Source organism: Zalophus californianus, chromosome 2 (assembly GCF_009762305.2).
Source record: "Zalophus californianus isolate mZalCal1 chromosome 2, mZalCal1.pri.v2, whole genome shotgun sequence".
In the NCBI taxonomy this organism is placed as follows: domain Eukaryota; kingdom Metazoa; phylum Chordata; class Mammalia; order Carnivora; family Otariidae; genus Zalophus; species Zalophus californianus.
In genome coordinates, this window is record NC_045596.1 from 19,546,950 (window position 1) to 19,560,573 (window position 13,624).

The window sequence follows — 13,624 nt, forward strand, 5'->3', positions numbered from 1 at the left end:
CGAGCCCCGCATCAGGCTCCCTGCTCAACAGGAAGCCTGCTTCTCCCTCTCCCACTCCCCCTGATTGTGTTCCCTCTCTCGCTGTGTCTCTCTCTGTCAAATAAATAAATAAATAAATCTTTAAAAAAAATAAAAAATAAAATGTGCACCAATTTAGACCAAGAATGCTGGGACCAAGGCTATGGAAAATTATTTGTGGCTTATTTCCATCATTTAGTCTTCTTTTATTAACGAGAATTAAGTTTACCCACAATGTATGAAGGCAAAACAATGGAGACATATCATTTAAAACTGCTCCTCTCTTGTTGGTTTGAACTTTTAACAGTAGGCACTTCCTTTGGCAGATTCAGCTTAAACCAAAATGCGGAAAGTGTTGAGAAATCTGCCCCCAGCAAAGAGAAGCCAGAGGATGTTTTCATCACCCAGAGTCAGCTTCCATCAGAAAGTGGAAGTGACTAACCAAAGCTACATTTGTCACGACCTCTTCTCGGCTCCTATTGAACAAACAGAAACAACTCACTCTTACAATTCGTGACTGATGGTGTAGGAAACGGGAGCCAAACAGATTTTAAAAGACTTGTCCATCATCTTTGCTATAGCTTATGAGGCATGGCCAAGCCTCTGCCTTATTAGTCAAGGGGCATTCTAAGTAACTCTCTAACCAAGCTAAGTAGGTGCCAGTGCCAAAAAAAAAAAAAAAAAAAAGGCAAGAAGAGTCAAGTGAGAAAACAAATCCAATACAATGGACCCCATGCCTCTTACCACCAAAAAGAGGAGCTGCCTGCCACTCATATCTTCACCCATGGCAAGATGCCCCTTCAATCCATGCCCTCTCCCCTTCTCTAAATTGGATTTATAATCTCCAGCCCCTTATACAGAATCCCAGGTACAGGTCAATGGCTGTCACTGTGAAAAACAAGACAAAAGAAAAGCTTGCCACTTCCTAATGCTTTTTTAGCTCCACAGCACAATAGTACCCTTTCTATATTTTTTCAACGAAAGCCTCAAATGAAATGATAATGTTAATTTATCTGAGATTATTGGCTGGAAAAGAGCAAAGTGCCAGAGCACAGCAGTCCCAAACCAGCAGGGCAGCCCTCGAAGAGCATGGGTGGGCTGGGAAAGAAGTGATATCCCTATTGTTACATTAGAATCCTATTTATATTTCAGCCATCAACTTAAAATAGGCCAGCTGAAGCCAGGCCTCCTAAACGTACTATAATCCTCACGACTATCTCTGTGAGATAATGAGTTTCCCAAGCATGTGTGAATTGTACTAAGGAAGCGACAGGGAGTCCCTCTCAGTCAATATTTTCATAGAAAGTCACTTCACGGGAAGGCCCAAGGTGTGACCTAAGCTAATAAATGATTATCCTTCACTACTAAAATCAGGACCCTAATTAACTTGCTAATTGTTGGTCTCTGTTCACGGACATTAACCTGAGTTATCCCGCCATATACACCTGTAAGTAAATTACAGGCTCTATACTCAAGATGAACCTTCTGTCCTAGTGGATAAATGTGACTTCAGTGTGTCAGCCACACATAATTCTTTTAAGTGACCAAGTGTATAAGATTCTATTATGGGCACTTCTCCAAGCAAATTAAATGGACACAAACTCCCTCTAATAATTTATTTCCTCAGTAGAGTCTGTGGGCATTACTCTTTGAAAGGCACAGTCTCCTTGTTCATACCTTTTTCTGTTGAAACAATAAGAGCCACCCTTGCTGGCTTTCCATTGGAGAAGCAGTATAAGCTAAACATTGTATGTTCATTACCTAACTTAGTCCCCACCAAAGACGATCGGGTGTATGTTATCTTTATGCCCATTTTATAGAGGAAGAAACGAAGTTCAGAGTTCAAGTAACTTGTCTTAGCAAATACTGTTTAGTGCCACTCATACCCCTCTCCAAGGACTAAATATTTGTGTCCCCACCCTCCAAAACGCACATGCTGAAATCCTAACCTGCAAGGTGATGATATTAGTAGGCGGGGTCTTTGGGAGGTGATTAGGTCATGAGGTTGGAGACTTCATGAATGGGGTTAGTATCTTTTAGAAACGGGACCCCCATCATTCTGCCATGAAAGGTTATAACGAGAAGTCTGAAACCAGAAGAGGGTCCTCACCAGAGTCTGACTACCCTGGTACCCGGATCTCAGACTTCTAGCCTCCAGAGCTGTAAGAAATAAGTATCTGTTGTTTATAAGTCACCAAGTCTATGACAATTTGTTATAGCAGCCCAAGCTGACTAAGAGACCCTCCGTGACCACTGGTTAACATACTTAGATTCTTCATGCAAGCCCAGACTCTGCCTGAGGGTTCAGAATGCCCCTAGGCCCACTGAGTAGTGCGGTATGCAAGTGCCAAGATGCTGATGTTCTCTGGCCCAGGAGCAGCCCTCAAATAATGGCAGATGTAATTAGTGGATAATACTTGAGCTTCCTCTCCCCTTGAGTAAGACAAGGCTAAGGCAGGTCTACATGGTCATCCAGAGGTCCCAGCAAAACTGGGTTCCAGTTGCCCACAGCAGTAACCTGCTCATTAACACACCTTGTCCTGACTTCCTCACCCTCTTCTCCAAGATTGTATCAGGAGCATTCAAATAAATCTGCACCCAAACAAAGAGCTGCAACTCAAGTCTAAGACTCAAGGTCAGCTTCTGGAGAGGCTGACCTACAATATTCGCTTAAGGCCACATCGCCAATAAACGGCACAGCTGAAAGCCAACCCAGGCTGGCTGGCACCCAAATCCATACTCTTACTCCCTAGATTATACTGTTTTCTTTTCATGGGCTGCCTGGTGTCTTTATCAAAAATGCGCCATCCCATATCTGGCATCATATTTTAATCAATGCATTCAAGTAACGAATGACAACGAGACTTCCCATATTTTCATTATACTTTTGCCTGCCCATGTTGCTTCTATCAGCTCTACTTGCTTAAATACTCTGGTTAGAGGTTGTAAAAGGCATTAAGCCTGACCTTCCTTCTGACACAACTACTTCATCGCTACATCTCTGACATATGGCCATCCTGCCTGCCATCTGAGCTATCTCTAGAGATGGTTGAGTCCTTCCTGTTAGTAGAGAACGAACATTTAGGAGTATTCCCAGTATATCAGGCAATGTTCCAAAGGTGTCAAACATATTAGCTCAGTAATCCTCACAATAGCCCTTTTGAGCCGGTGTTAGTATCCCCATTTTGCAGATGAGTGAACTGAGGCTGGTCACCTCCTCAAGGTCATGTAGTTAATACATGGCAGAGTCAGAATGAAAATCCACATCTCTTTGACCCCAAAGTCTAAGCTCTTTTCGTGTAACAAATAGTGCTTACATGTGCCAGGTACTCTTCCAAATTTTAAAATACTAACTTATTTAATCTTTAAAATAACATTATAAAATAAGTACTATTGTTATCCCCATTTTGTAGATGTGATGATTGAGGCACAGAGAGGTTAAGTAACTTGCCAAGGTCACACAGTTAATGGCAGAGGCAGGATTCAAACCCAGGCACTCCAACTTCTAGTTTTCAACACTACTTGTTGCTAACTCTCTTAACCATTGCACCCTGTATTGACACAAATTCTTATGGTACATTTAATGTCCTCGGTGTCACTTCTGCCCATCGTCCTTCATTTTGCCTTCCAAAATACAAAACTAGTCTCACCTGCCTCCCCGTGACAAAACTATAAATGTTCAAAGATAGCGATCCTGTCTTTTCTCACGTGGTCTCCCTTCTCTAAAATGCCCTGACTTGAAAACCCTTTGCTAAGGGGCGCCTGGCCCAGTCAGTGAAGCATCCAACTCTTGGTTTTGACTCAGGTCATGATCTCAGGGTTGTGGGATCAAGCCCTACGTCTGAGCTCAGTGCGGGGTCTGCTTCAGATCCTCTCTCTCCCTCTCCCTCTGCCCCTCTCCCCGTTTGCATGTTCTCTTTCTCTCTCTCTCTCTCTCTCTCTCAAATAAATAAATAAAATAAATCTTTGAACATGGCCAAATCATCCAGGCCCTGTGGAACTCTCCACCCCCACCACCAACTTCTCAGGGCCGAGGTCTTCCAGGTGTGGCTGGACCATTGCTCGGTACAACATGATGGTGGCTTCCCATGTCCCAATGCAGGGCTTGGATTAGTGATGCCTGAGGATGGCTGGGCCTTTTTTAGCAGCTGGGTCCCACGGAGAGGCTCAGCAAAGAAGAGATGCTCTCCTCAGTCCCACCCCCATTTTCACACATATGTCCTTCCATACCAGGCAGACAGCATGGAAGAGCAGGGGCGGTTGCAGACATGCTGGGCCTGCCTGCTACAAACAGGCCGCCAATCTCATTTCTACTGGTGTTATCTTTCCACTGATGTTGTGCATTTATCTGTGGCTTAAAAACAGAGAAATGGTGGGGCACCTGGCTGGCTCAGTCAGAAGAACACACAACTCTTGATCTAGGGGTCGTGAGTCTAGCCCCACGTTGGGTATAGAAATTACTAAAAAAAATAAATAAACTTAAAAAAAAGAGATAAATGTCACTGTCTATTTATTTAGCAAACATTTATGGAGAGCCTCTCTGTGTCAGAGCCAGTGATGGGAGCTGGAAATATAACAATGGTTGCTGCTCTCCAGGAGTTCAGAGCTTGTAAGAAAGACAGGCACAACCCAATAAGCTGCATCCAGATCCTCGCCTCCCTGTCTCCTGGCCTCTAAACATTGGAACGTTCCAGACGCAGTCTTACACTTCATCTCTTCAGAACATACACTCTTCTCCAGAGAGCCCACCCGATCTTGTAGCTTTAACTACTATCTCTATGCAGATGCCACCCCCACTTTGTACCTCCAGCCCAGATCAGCCCTAACTCCAAGCCCCTGTGTCCAATGGCCCACACACTATCTCTCTCTAGATATCAAACAGCATCTTAAACTTAACCTGACTAAAACCAAAGTCTTGATCCACCATTGTGGGTTGAATTGTGTCCTCCAAAATGGTATATTAAAGTCCTAAATCCCAGGACCTGGGCACATGACCTTACTTGGAAATAAGGTCTTTGCAGACATAATCGAGTTAAGATGAAGTCATATTGGATGAGGGTGGTCCCCACCCAATGACCACCATCCTTACAAGAAGAAGAAAATCAGACAGAAACAGAGAGAATGCCATATGACCAGAGGCAGACATTGGAATGACATGTCTGTAAGCCAAGGAATGCCAAGGATTGCAACCTCTAGAAGCTAGAAGAAGCAAGGAAGGATCTCTCCCTAGAGCCTTCAAAGAAAGATAGCTTTGCTAACACCTGAATTTTAAACTTTAAGTCTCCAGAATTGTGAACCAAGACATTCCTGTTGTTTTAAGCGATCTCAGTTTGTGGTAAAATTTGTTACAATAGCCCCAAGAAAGGAACACACCCCTGAAAAAAACCCTTACCTCCCATATGAATGGAAGGCAAACCCACTCTCCCCATTGATGGGACCAGTTCACTTTTTTACTCTTAGAGCTCCCATTTAATCCATCAGGAAATGTCACTAACTCAACATTCAGATACACCTCGAATCTGACAACTTCTCCCCACCCATGCAGCCACTGCTCATTCAAGCCACCATCAACTTTACCCCTCACTGGTCTCCCTGTTGCCACGCTTAGCCAGCCACAGACCGTTCTCCACACAACTCCTGGGATGTCTTTTTGAAAACATAGATCAAATTACTCCACTCCTTCCTCAAACATCTTATGATCCAGAATAAAATCCAAACTCCATACCATAGCTTGGAAGCCCTTCCTGGGTGGCTCTGACCTCCCTCTCTGAACTCATCCCTGGCCTCTGTCCATCCCTCACTCTGCTCCGGCCACACTGACCTCCCATCGGCATCAGTGTGTTTGTATGTCCCTCACTCTCCGGTCCTCATTCTGCGCTCGGTACCCTCTCCGCCTGGCATATTATATATGTGCTTGCATGTTATCTGTCTCCCTCCCTAGAATCAGAGATTCCCAGGAACAGGGCCATGGTGTTTCAGCACCACTGTTTGCGAGGCAAACTGTACTAGAATAGTCCCCGGATCATCAAAGACCTTCGGTACATCTGTGGAAGCAAGGAAGCACTGGAGAGAGCGTCTACACAGCTGCTGTGGTGTGGAAGGGGCACTGCCTAATTTTATCCTAGAGTTCAGTTTTTCCTTTCATTTTTAAAAGGGGAATAATAATAATAGCATCTATCCCCTGGGACAAGACGATGCTTATACAGCGCGTCGGCTATCTCAGCTATGAATATATAGATCTACATCACATACAGCTTAAATACAGACCAGGACTGTCTAGTGTGCAGTGTCTAGTGCATGGTAGGAATTCAAAAAAATGGAAAAGCTTCACAAAGGCAGTGTCCCTTGAATTAGCTCTTGGCGGATGAGAACAGGAAATGCAGGGGGCTGAGAGCTGGTAATATGCCGGCGGGCACTTGCTCATGGCTGGTGTGGCTGGAACACAAGAACTGTGGCAGCTACAGAAGGGCAGGGAAGGGAAGGAGTCGGAGAGGCAGTCGAAGACGAGCAAGAGACGGAGCAGAGGCCAGATCCCAAAAGGCTTTCCGGGGGGTAGGGAGAGATAGGATCTGATTAAAATGACACACAGAAAAAGAAAAAAAAAGTGACAAACGGGAAAAGAGCACATATTAAATACATCAGGGATTCTTTGAGGACCTAAAACTCCCTGGTTTACCTCTGAGAACTGAACTGCTGAGTTCCTACAGCAATAGAACCAGCACAGCCTGAAATGGAGACTTTTTCCTTTTCACAACCAGTATTAGCAAGAATTTCATGAGCTTTCCCCCAAAGGAGATTAATTCATCCTCTGCATGTATGGTATGTGTGTGTCTGTTTCTGTCTCTCCATCTCTCCGTCTCTGCCTTTCTCCCTCTCCCACTATCTTTTTCTACAGATAGGCTGTAGATGTAACAACCTGAGTTTGATAATCTACTGTTGGGATGCCTCTATTTTAGCTTTAGAGCTTACAAATATCAAAGAGATAAATCTAGAGTTATTTTGAAAAGCGAGACACCCAGGTAAAGGCTAGAGAAATGTATCCTCAGGACCCCAACACAAAGAAAGAAGCAGCATTCCTACCCCACATGACAATGTCCATGCTCTGCTGTTGAGCGAGGAAGGACTGCAAGATCAGCTAAAGAAACCACTTTCTGGCATCTAGAAAGTCAAGAAGGCAGCAAGGGGAAAGGGGCAGATTTCGGGCAAGAGGAGCATAAAACATGTTCCTTTCCTGAAAGCAAGAAATCCCCTCAAACACAGATGCATTGTCCAGAAAGGTTTCCTATATGGGGAAGAAAGACCAAAGGACAGACTGGACTTCAGCCCATCCTGACATTCTGAGGGAGTTTTTCTGTCATAATAAACAACATTACTTTAAGAAGAGCAAGACCAAGTCCTGTGCAAAACTCATATTCCTTCAGTGTGGCAATTTATCCAGGATACGCTTCACATGCCTGTCGCTGGTGTCCTATTCTGAAGAGACTCTTAAGTCATGGGTCTCCGTTCCCTAGTGCCTGCCTTTTCCAAAGCTCACTCACTGCAGATACTCGCTGTGACTGTCTTCCTTTTTTTTCATCTATATCTCTCACTATCTCATTTCATTGCCCCAAAAGAGAGTTTCCAGGTTCCAGTGCCAAATCCAGCATCAAGCACAATTCCTGGACCCAGCAGGCAATCAGTAAATTTTCTTGGACAAGCGATGGATGAATGAAGGAATGAATGAATTATTTAATTAATTTAAGAGATCAGAGATCTGCCTGTGAAATTACAGAAGTAAATTCACTTCAAGGCTTTGCTTGTTTTTTAAAGCAGAATTCAGGGGGAGATAACAGGATTAGGTTTTTCCTCCACAAATTGAATGCTACAGTCAAGAAACAGCCAATTACAAGCCACGTTGCCCTAAAGTAAATAAAAGTATACATCGGCCCATTCTCCTCACTTTTAGAAAAGGAACGAGATCCCTGCTTGTAACTTGCCAAGAACTGTCTAGAAGTTGTGTGAAGGTCTGTTCATTCACAATATTTTTTTTTAAAGATTTTATTTATTTATTTGAGAGAGACCACAAGAGGGAAGAGGGTCAGAGAGAGAAGCAGACTCCCTGCCGAGCAGGGACCCCGATGCGGGACTCGATCCCGGGACTCCAGGATCATGACCTGAGCCAAAGGCAGTCGCTCAACCAACTGAGCCACCCAGGGGCCCCAGGTCTGTTCTTTCAAACAGGTATACCCGTCTCTGTGGGCTGACATGGTCAGGCACCGTTTAAACCCAGGACCTGATAAAGCACTGTGCCTCGCCTCCACGCTTGGATTTAAGTAGGAAGATGCCAAGGGCATGATGACCCTCCTTTTATGAGACAAAAAGAGACATCTGAGAGCGTATACAGAGTCCCTTTTGAAATATCGAGCCTGAAAAAAAAAAATCAAGATGTCCTGAAGTTCACTGAAGAAGAATCATTCTAAGAACCTTATTCCAAAGGTCCCAACCATCATGAGGAATTTAGTCAGACAACTGCCACGTACAGATCCTAAGGCACCTCTTCAACCTGCCGTTTTCTGTCCCTGTCTTACTTGCAGGTTCCTCAGACACCAGATTCTTTTCAGGTAAATGTACCCAGAGAGGATTTCTTTATGTGTTTCCCTCTGACAGTGTGACCTTCGGCGAACAAGGTGAAAAGTCAATCTCCCTCACGCACTCAGGGCATTTATAAACCTTGCATACGTTCCAGTTAGACAGCATATTGTGCCAAAGAAAAATCGGGTTGACTTATCTGGGCCCCAACCTTTTATTCACAGGCTGGGCTCATGTACATGTTGAGACCTAACATTCATGTTGGTTCAATATAAACATTTGGTGCAAGCTTGAAGTAATTGTATCACTAATTACCACTGAATTATAGTGGAAATCATATAGAAGTACTTATAACATTCAGGCTAGAACAAGGAGTCCATGTGATTAATGTTATTAACATAGCATTCAGTTCAGTAATATAAAATAATGATCTGGCTATTATATTAAAGTGTTACTAAATATTCACTTAGCTCCAAAAAACACAGTGGGCGTGAGGTTTCTTGGTCGGATTTGGAATTTAAACAACGCTCTTTGTCAGATTTAAGCCTGGTATGAAACCCCAACCAACAAAGTCAGCCTCCTAAATGAATATTAACAGAGACACAGAAAATACCCACAAAAGGAACCAGTTTATCATAAACAATACAAATATTTACTTGATTATTTAATGGGTGCCCAGCATGTCTGTCCTTAATGTAGCATTTGCTGACATCAGGAACACACCATATGTGCAAATAATTAATTCAAATTATGCTTTTCTTCCAGTGAGTTCTCTTAGAAAGGAGCAGAATTAATGTACAGGCATATTCAGGAGCGGGGAGTTGGAGGCCTTCGCTCCAAGTCTGTCTTGATGGGTACCTAGTTTTTAATACTTCATCCTCGTTGTCATTCCACTGCCAAGAGCTGATGGCATTTGAAATGCTCCTACAGTGTTCCTTATGTAATCAGTAGGATGACTAACACAGCGATTAAAAACCTGACTTGGCTAAAGATTTTCTTATGAGATTAAGCTTTCGATGCCCAAGATCACCGGAATAAGTCCACCTCTTTTAACAGCCGCCGCAACATAAACGGCTTGCAAATATCAACCGTGTATGATCCATCATTCCTAGCTTTCAGGACTGGAAAGAGAAGCAGGCCGTTCCGATGAAGGTAAAGTGTTTCCAGTTAAGGTGCTTGAGGCTTATTTATAACAGAAACATTCAAACCCTATGAAGGGATTTCCTGTGGGCAATTACACCGTCCCTTTTCTCTATGAATTAACACATAGCAAACTTCGGTTTGCATGACATTTCAAATGGCAGTACCCTCAGCAGAAGTGATGTTCAGACACAAAATGCTACATGTCAAGTTGCAAGCACTTGGGCCATCTATGCCAGTCATTGTTCCTTCCCGGGAGGTGGGTTGCCTCAAGGCTCCCACCCTCCAACTACTCTGCAAGAGGTAAAGGTCTTGGGCTTCTCCTCCATGCTCATGACACCATGTTCTCACATTCTGGGTTTTTTTCTTCTCTAATTGTTCACGTTAGTAAAATTTAAGACTTTCTTCCTGAGAATATTAAGAAAAGAAAGAAACCGAAGATGAATTTTAAACTGGCCTCTAATGAGGAAATTGGTCTTTCTGGAAAGCAAATTATTCCACTCCTATTATGTAATTATACATACGTATATGTATAAAGACAGGATATATGTATATATCGATGTGTATATATATATTACATATGTACCATATGACTTCTATGTATTATAGATATATTATAGGTTGGCTATGAGGACTGAATTCCATAATGTGTATGAAGTGATTAGAGCAATAGCCAAAACCTCATAAGCTCTCGGTCAATATTAGTTGCAATTACGATCATCAGGCTATATCTAGAGCATTTGGTACAGTGCGTGGTATACTGTCAGTATTCAACAATAACAGATGAATAAATGATTACTCATCTTCACAATATGCCTATACATAACAGAAGACCAAGGCTCAGAGAAATTACTTAGCTTGCCCAGGGTCACTTCTGACAAATGCTAAATCTAGGATTCGAACCAGATCTGAGTAGAAAATTCTGGCCCTTTTCATCACAACCTGCTGATCCTCAAATGCCTGCAATCACAAACTTATGCAGAGAGGGCACCAAATCAATGAAAAGTTCATTGATTTATTTCAGATTTCAATGGGACTTATAAGAGATGATAAAGCCTCCCCCCAAAAATAAAGAGGAAAAAATCTTCCAAATTATTTAAAAGTATCTTCACAAGATTTCTCAGTATTCTACAGCTGACTGTAAAAAGTTAACATTCAAAATCATAAACTTAGTCCCTGCCCAGTGACATTTTCTTCTTCTCTAATGAATCTGTCTTTAAGAGGAAACTTCCAAAATTGAAACAATAGCAGTGATTGAGTAATTCATGGCTCAGTGCTATATTAGCAATTAATTAAATCTACCCAGAAATGCAGAGAAACCAGTCATCTGCCCTGTATTTATTTTATTTCATTTCATTTCCTGTATCTTGTATATTTCCCAAAGCAATCCTTTGCAGTAATTTTACCTTCCAGGCACAAATCTAATAATCCCTCTTGTTCTTAAGCATCACGAGAGCAGCAGCATTGTTATTATATTATTAAATGTACATCAGATAAATGCCAGTGGTGCTAGGTTCTCCAAAACACCTTCCCTCCCCTCCCCCCACCGATCACTTAGTATTTTTCATAAGTAAACATCGAGGTCTTTATTAGCAATAGTTTTTTTTTTTTTTCTTTTATCGCTTCTCAGCCTTTTGGCTAAGATCAAGTGTAGCAATAGATTTTTTTTAATGTATGCTTTAATTTTTTTCTTATAAATTTTGTTGCTAATCACAGGATTTAGTCAGACTCCTATGCACACTCACGACTCTGTAATCTTAACAAGCTATACGCAGAAGATTGACAGATAATACTTGACAGGTTCAAAATTAGAGAATATACAGTGAAAAATTCAGAACAGCCAGATCACTTGGTATGCTACACTTTTCCAATTTTGGCTTCTCTCATAATCATCAACTTGGGAGGGAGAGGCAGTAAGAGAGAGAAAGGATCTGAACATTTCCTGACTCTATGATCTCCCAGATGAAAACCTCTGGGCTTGAACCAGCCTGAAAGAGTCATTGGTCAGAAATCAGCTACCCGAGAGTTGAAATGCACCCCATCAAAAGATTAAGTCAAAACCATGATTCCTTGGCATTTAAGCCAAATCACCAGCCTCTCCTTCCTAAATAAAGCCAGCCAAAATAGCCTTTGCACATCTTTTATTCAGTTTCATTCATTGAAGAGAATTTATAGTTTATGTACTATTAACTCCTTAAATTTTTAATGAGAAAAGAAATAATGTCATGTTTATTGAAATTTTTATTGACTCTGTACAATTTATGTGAGAGCTGATATTTACCTGAAGCCTCTTTATTCCGGAAAGGATTGATTGATGACTTTCAACTATATTTAATTCAACTATTGGTGATCTAGCTTAAAAAAAAAAAGGAATTCATTTGGTGTTTTTACTGCCTTGATCTTCTATTTTAAGTCTCCTCACACTACCACCAACAGCAAATACTTTTCTCCTGTTTCAGAAGTGGGTGACACGAAACTCATACCAATTAAACTAGCAGCATTAAATGTTTTGGAAGTGCAAAGGCCATGCCTACCTGAACGGATGCTACTCAAAAGACTTGACCTTGGTTCAAGGCAGTCTACTCTGACTTCCCCAAGACCTAAATTCTTATGCTATTTTCAGTCAACACCCCATTGTGATGAATTAGGAACCAGCAAAACCTAACTTAGCAGGCCCTTCTTAGAGGTCGTTCACGGGAGAATTCCACTGATACCAGCCATGGGTAGGACGTTTTGTTCTCTGAAATAAAAATAAGTATTTTCCTCCCTGTTCTGCTACCTTCCAACTCCGATCATGCTCACAAGATGACAACTATGCTGGGATTCCATCCAGGAACATTTTAGGAGGGGAGAAATAAGTGCCTGAAGGATCATTATTTGATGTGCACACTTGTGGAGAAACCACAAGGCTGTATGTTTTTAGCCTCCAGCTCTCTTCTGGTGTGTATGTTCAAAATAGGTCATAATGGATAAAATTGTTGAAATGTGCCTTTAGTTCCTTGGAAGGCAATTGCTGTCAAGAGAAGCATTTGGGTTAATGGTTGGTAATCAATGGTAGGAGCCCAAGGGTCAATGGCCACTCTGTGGAGGGAAAAGTGGGTACCCAAGGAAGAAAGGGAGGCCCTCAGGAAAATCACAAGGGCCTAGGGTAGCCCCAAATCTTCATCCTCAGGGAAACATAAACTGACCAGCCATACTTGGGCCAAATTAGTCACAAGAATCAAGCTGTTTAGTTCAGAATCAGGTTGAAAGAACAGACACAGAGTAAGTTCTGATCCTCTACAGCCACCTTAACTTAAAAGGTACTTATTGAAAAGCTTAAGTAGAGCAGGTTCACATGCTAGGAAATTCTAAATGAAATGCGCCTTACAATGAGCAAATATGTCGGGAACCTGGTCAGCAAAGCCATGCCTAATCGCAAACAACTCCAGGGGCTTCAATTATGAAAGAAAAGAGTAATTCCAGATTAAGGCAATAATAAGTTATTTAGAGGAAACAGTAGAGAGACAGCAGAGGTCTCTTAAAATGTCTAGAAAAAGGACTTCTCTCTTGCTTGCTTCAAAGTAGAAGTTAATTTCTATAAACATTCCTATTGAGTAGACATGTATTAATATCTATACTGCCTTGATGAGGGTTTTGTTGTTTCTTTGCCTCTGTAGGAAAAATAAAAAGGCCAATCTGGCCACTTGCAGGCTCCTTTTGTGCTTGAAGAGGTAGGTGGTGCTTTGGAACAACCCAGCATGACCAGAAACTCTAAAACGCTCCAATAAACAGGGACAATCACGGTAATCATATTCCGGCTCTTCTGGGAGTATGGCTAGGAACTTCAACCTTTTATTCAAGGGACACAAATATCTTTGCTTTCCAAAATGCCATACTTCTTGTACACTCACCTTTG

The 13,624-nt window shown here is 42.1% G+C and overlaps 1 protein-coding gene and 1 pseudogene across 3 annotated transcripts in view; one reads left to right on the forward strand and one right to left on the reverse strand.

Annotated features, from left to right (window-relative positions):
• Positions 1-13,624, reverse strand: part of PPARGC1A (PPARG coactivator 1 alpha) — a 638,991-nt gene that overhangs the window by 536,848 nt on the left and 88,519 nt on the right. The window lies entirely within an intron of this gene.
• LOC113926153 lies at positions 11,345-11,486 on the forward strand (annotated as a pseudogene).